Raw genomic sequence first — 6,000 nt, 5'->3', positions numbered from 1 at the left:
GGATCCTTAGGATAGGTGTCAATCCATATCTGCCAAGTGACCCTATGTAGGGGGAACAGTCCCTATTCTGCTCTGTGTCAGTGTGTATCATGATCTCTGAGGACAGGTGTCAATCCATATCTGCCAAGTGACCCTATGTAGGGGGAACAGTCCCTATTCTCCTCTGTGTGAGGAGGAGGAACGGGAAATGAGTAGCTCGGCATCCAACCTTGTGCAAATGGGGTCTTTCATGCTGTTGTGCCTGTTGAGGGACCCTCGTATAAAAAGGCTGAAGGAGAACGACCTGTACTGGGTGTCCACGCTACTAGACCCCCAGTATAAGCAGACAGTGGTGGAAATGTTACCCAATTACAAGTCGGAAAGGATGCAGCATTTGCAAAATAAATTAAAAAGTATGCTTTACACAGCGTATAAGGGTGATGTCACAGCACAACGGGAATCTAACAGGGGAAGAGGTAAAAGTCATCCTCCTCCTCCTACTACGACCACGCCATATCTGCCAAGTGACCCTATGTAGGAGGAACAGTCCCTATTCTGCACTGTGTCAGTGTGTATCAGGGTCCCTGAGGACAGGTGCTTTGAGCAAGAAATAAAGCAGTAATGTCAGAAGTGGGATTCAAACCCACGCCTCCAGAGGAGACTGCGACTTGAACGCAGCACCTTAGACCGCACAGCCATCCTGACTGGCTTGTGCTTGACCGGCAAGTGAGCGCCGGAAATCACAGACAGCTTGGAGAGCGACAAATGGAACTTCTGTCATATCCTACTTTAGTCCCTCAGCTCTACTAACAAGGAAGGCAGCCTAATAGCTATGTCTTTTAAGTCCATAGTGTAGAATTTAGAAGATCTGCATTTTTCTCTTGCACGTCTTGAAAGAAAACACATGAATGCGTCTTTTTTGTATGAGATTAGTAATTGAGAGGCAATGAGCACGAAAAGTCGGTTTTCCTCTTCAAAATCCACTTGATGAAAGCCAAAGATAAGCAAGGAGGTAGCTGGCATCTCTAGATGCGCACAGTTCAAAATTTAGCGTTTCAAATAAAAATGACCGCCGATAGCAGAAACCAAACACTGGCCGCCACAGAGGCGTACAACCCGAACGTAGCCTTGAGACCACCGTGCCGGACAGGTCAATCCATAGATATTTTCAGGACAGTGAGGTTTGTTTAATAAGTGGCGCATATGGGCATTCCAAAGGCTGAATTGCAATATCTTCAGCATGTTGTGAATATATGTATCTAGGAGATAATTGAAATTCAACAGAATGTATCCCAGTGGATTGATTCCAACATTCCAACTTGTGATGCGTTGACTCCTGGCTAAGTTACCTCTGTAATTATCAGATGCATGGAACATTCAAGCTTGAGTTCTATTTTCCAAAATAAAAATGGAAAGTGTTCCTTCCTCTGTGAGATTGGTTAGCAGGTGGCAAGTGTCTTTTAACAAAAGTTTTTTTTTTCAATCAATCCGTAGACTTTTCCAAGACAGTGAGGTTTGTTTAATGAATGGCTAATACTCCTGATGGTGGAATTGCAATGTTTTCAACATGTTGTGAATATAGGTAACTTGGAGAATAGATTAAAATAGAATTGTGGTAGAAATTGAGTAGTTATGTATGGAACAAAGCACTTTTCACTGGTTAATAAATAGATCCATGTATTTCATTGTGCACATCCACAGTTTTCCACGGAAAAGTAGAAAGCTAAAAGAAAATGTGATTGACTTGGAATGAGTGTGATGTGGGAGTCTAAGAGGCCACAGTGAGATTTGAACTCACGACCCCTGGTTTACAAGACCAGTGCTCTAACCCCTGAGCTATGGAGCCCTGATTCAATCTTTTTTGGGGGGTGTCAAAACTCCACATGTGGAACGTCGTCATCCAACTTGCAAGGAAAACCAAGGTTAATTAATCTGGTAGGAAGAAAAAATATTTCTCTTGAAGGACATAGCCAGTTTGCTTCTCTGAAATATGTTGCTGAGAAAAGAAACAATTGGAGAACACACCTAGAGCAGCAGCAATATATCGTCATCCAATTAGTTTTAATGTAGCTGGCGATACCAAGCAAGCTAACGATAGATCGCGGTTGCTTTGAGCAAGAAATAAAGCAGTAATGTCAGAAGTGGGATTCGAACCCACGCCTCCAGAGGAGACTGCGACCTGAACGCAGCGCCTTAGACCGCTCGGCCATCCTGACTGACTTATGCTCGATCGGCAAGTGAGCGCCGGCTATAGCAGACAGCTTGGAGAGCGACAAATGGAACTTCTGTCATATCCTACTTTAGTCCCTCAGCTCTACTAACAAGGAAGGCAGCCTAATAGCTATGTTTTTTTAGTCCATAGTGTAGAATTTAGAAGATCTGCATTTTTCTCTTGCACGTCTTGAAAGAAAACACATGAATGCGTCTTTTTTGTATGAGATTAGTAATTGAGAGGCAATGAGCACGGAAAGTCGGTTTTCCTCTTCAAAATCCACTTGATGAAAGACAAAGATAAGCAAGGAGGTAGCTGGCATCTCTTGATGCACACAGTTCAAAATTTAGCGTTTCAAATAAAAATGACCGCCGATAGCAGAAACCAAACACTGGCCGCCACAGAGGCATACAACCCGAACGTAGCCTTGAGACCACCGTGCCGGACAGGTCAATCCGTAGATATTTTCAGGACAGTGAGGTTTGTTTAATAAGTGGCGCATATGGGCATTCCAAAGGCTGAATTGCAATATCTTCAGCATGTTGTGAATATATGTATCTAGGAGATAATTGAAATTTAACAGAATGTATCCCAGTGGATTGATTCCAACATTCCAACTTGTGATGCGTTGACTCCTGGCTAAGTTACCTCTGTAATTATCAGATGCATGGAACATTCAAGCTTGAGTTCTATTTTCCAAAATAAAAATGGAAAGTGTTCCTTCCTCTGTGAGATTGGTTAGCAGGTGGCAAGTGTCTTTTAACAAAAGTTTTTTTTTTTCAATCAATCCGTAGACTTTTCCAAGACAGTGAGGTTTGTTTAATGAATGGCTAATACTCCTGATGGTGGAATTGCAATGTTTTCAACATGTTGTGAATATAGGTAACTTGGAGAATAGATTAAAATAGAATTGTGGTAGAAATTGAGTAGTTATGTGTGGAACAAAGCACTTTTCACTGGTTAATAAATAGATCCCCTGGGGGGGCGTGGCCTGACACGGAGCGAGCTGGACGCGTTTCTCTAGAGCTCCGCTCCGTCTACACCGAGAATAGCCCACATTAGCCAGCAAGAAAGACTGCAAAACCCATCAACCTACCGTCTGAACAGCCTGGGTGAGATGGAGAAGCGACCGGGGAAAAAACCGCCGAAGAAAGGCGCGGAGGCAGGAGCTTCAGCCTCCGTAGCGGAGTTCTTCACTACTCCACGTGGCGGCCAGGCGGGCTCCCAAGATGGCGGAGCTACTCACCCTGATCCGGCAGACGCCTTGAACCGGAGGTCCCCAGGGGCTAACAATCCGTCCCCAGACACGGAGCAAATCCTGCACACCCTGGCAGAGGTAAAAGCCTACCTTGCAGGGGAAATAGAGCGCTCCATGAGGGTCCTGAGGGGAGAAATCCACGCCATAGGAGACCGTACCGCGCAGCTGGAGGCAAGGCAAGAAACGACAACCCAGGCTCACAACACAATGACACAGCATGTAAACCTGCTTACGGCAAGACTGACAACAGCTGAATTAGCCGTAGAAGATATGGCGAATAGAACCCGCCGCAATAATCTGCGCCTCAGAGGCCTGCCTGAAAACACAGGGGAGGGCCCTGTAGCGGAGATAGTCACTACCATCCTGAGACCCATGCTACCTGGCCTACCCGACCACATGTGGCACATTGAGAGGGCGCACAGGGCGCTACGTACCCGGCGACCAGATGCTAATGTCCCACGGGACATCATCATAAGATTCCTGCACTTCCAAACCAAGGAAGCGCTGCTTCAGCGGGGGAGGGAAGGCCCTATCACTTACCAAGGCGCCAACCTGACCCTCTTCCAAGATCTCTCCCCAACTACGCTGCAACGCCGCAGGGAATGGAAACCGATCACGGAAGCACTAAGAGCGGCGAATATAAGATATGCATGGGGATATCCATTTAAGCTGCTGGCTTTCCACAAGGGAAAAACCCATTTCCTACAGCCAGGAGATGAGGCCTCAGCGCTGTTTGCAGACCTGGGAATCCAGACGCCACCAAGACTGCCCTCCACGCTCGGCAGTACCGCTGAACTCCAGCCTCTACCTGTAGAATGGCAAACCGTCGGGGAATGAGGTAACTGGGACATACTATATGGAGGAACTCTGTGTCCCTCACACACATGGGGACTGTGAGCCTGGTGGCAATGGCGGGGGGTCAAGTGCTGGATGGGGTGGGGGGTATGTCAAGGAGGGAGGCGTGGGGCAGCCGCCAGGACCCCTTTTTTCCCCCGCAGTTGCCTTTTTCTATTTTACTTCTCATTTTTCTCCCTTTTTTTTTTTTTTTTCCCCCCTGTGCGAGAAGGGCACACATTCACCGGTCCGGTACCGGAGCCCCTCATTACGGGGACTTGGGGAGGGGGGGAGTCTTGGGGGAGGGACAGGCCGGGACACAGGGACACCCGGTAGCTTAGAGAGGCTGTGAAGGGAGGGCCTCACAAAAGCCACAGGGGACATATCACAGTTTTCGCCTCCTACCAGGAACCAGCCTCTGGGACTCTGGGGTCATGGCTTGGGCAACGATTGTCATGGATCTGGGACTCAATACGCTCCCAAGTGAGCCTACCTAGTAGACTGAGCTTTTTGACTGTGCTATTATACACGGGGGTTCATGCATGACTACAGGGATGCACTGTTTAACTACTATTTCTGTACGAAGAGGGCATGCAGGCGTAGCAAGCTCTCTATTGTAAATAGAATGTTATGCACACGGCCCGTGTGCCCCCGCAGCCAGCTCTATTGTCTAAATCACATATTGTGCTTTTGGTGCGCAAGCATGCATTGTGGGATAGGCTGTTTAGATAAAATGCTCATGGGGTTTATGCACACGTGGTATAGTTTATGGTTTTAGAGAGCTTAAAAAGAGCATAAGATATGCGGGCATGCACAATAAACTGTCCTATCCAAAAATCATGCTGCACATAGTGCTCTTATACTTCCCTGGCAGGATAACTAGATGGAATTTGCCGCACATAGTAACCATACAGGCGTAATGACATACATTGTCTTGAGGTGGACTGCTATGCACACGGGCCTTGCAGCATGATATATTGCTTAGACTGTTCCTATTACACAGAGTGTTTATATACATCAGTAGCAGCAAAGACTGCTTGGGTAGCATACTCAGTGCGGGACGTCTCTGCATAACATAGCAGACTACAAGGAGTTCGACAGAATATTATACACATGGTCTTTATGCTTACGTAACATGTTATGTTGTTTTCAGGGGATGTTCCGCATTTAGTACTTTATGCATCCATTGTAAGCCATCTGGTTATATTAGAGTATTCTACGCAAGGTGTTCTAGGCCTACGCAGCATGCTCAACCGTGCAGATAGATTAAGGTACACGAGAGGTCTATACGCACACAGCAAGCTACAGTACTCTGATGGCGTACTAGACGCGGGTGTGTATGCATACGTAGCGAATTCTCTCGGTCCTATTGGGGACTCCGACCGTGGGCACACTGAGACTTGACGCCCCCCGGAGTCCGGGGTGCCCACTATCGGACTACCTATACTACCCACTTCACGGGGGTATTAAGTGTAAACAGAGATATCTCTCAACAGCCCCATAGGGCCCCTCAGAACACGGAGGGTGGACAAGTAAAGGAACCATAAATCCCGGTAGCGGTTGGGGTCCACCAAAATTGATATCAATAGCTGGGGGAGGGGCACAGTTTTGTTATAATTGTTATAATTGATAATGTTTCGCATTCTCTCTCTCCATGTATCACTGCTCACGCACTAACATATCCAGTGTCCGTGGGCAGCTATGGCCTGAGACCACT

General features: G+C 47.1%; 2 non-coding genes across 2 annotated transcripts; both read right to left on the bottom strand.

Moving 5' to 3' along the window:
• Positions 1–1,752: 1,752 nt before the first annotated feature.
• Positions 1,753–1,825, bottom strand: TRNAT-UGU (transfer RNA threonine (anticodon UGU)). The gene has a single exon. It is a non-coding gene; the product is annotated as a tRNA-Thr (tRNA).
• A 287-nt stretch (positions 1,826–2,112) lies between these two features.
• On the bottom strand, positions 2,113–2,195 carry TRNAL-CAG (transfer RNA leucine (anticodon CAG)). Its single transcript has one exon. It is a non-coding gene; the product is annotated as a tRNA-Leu (tRNA).
• Positions 2,196–6,000: the final 3,805 nt, after the last annotated feature.

This window comes from Pelobates fuscus, chromosome 12 (genome assembly GCF_036172605.1).
Source record: "Pelobates fuscus isolate aPelFus1 chromosome 12, aPelFus1.pri, whole genome shotgun sequence".
NCBI lineage: Eukaryota > Metazoa > Chordata > Amphibia > Anura > Pelobatidae > Pelobates > Pelobates fuscus.
The sequence above is the reverse complement of the archived record's forward strand: the minus strand, read 5'-3'. Positions and strand labels throughout refer to the sequence as shown.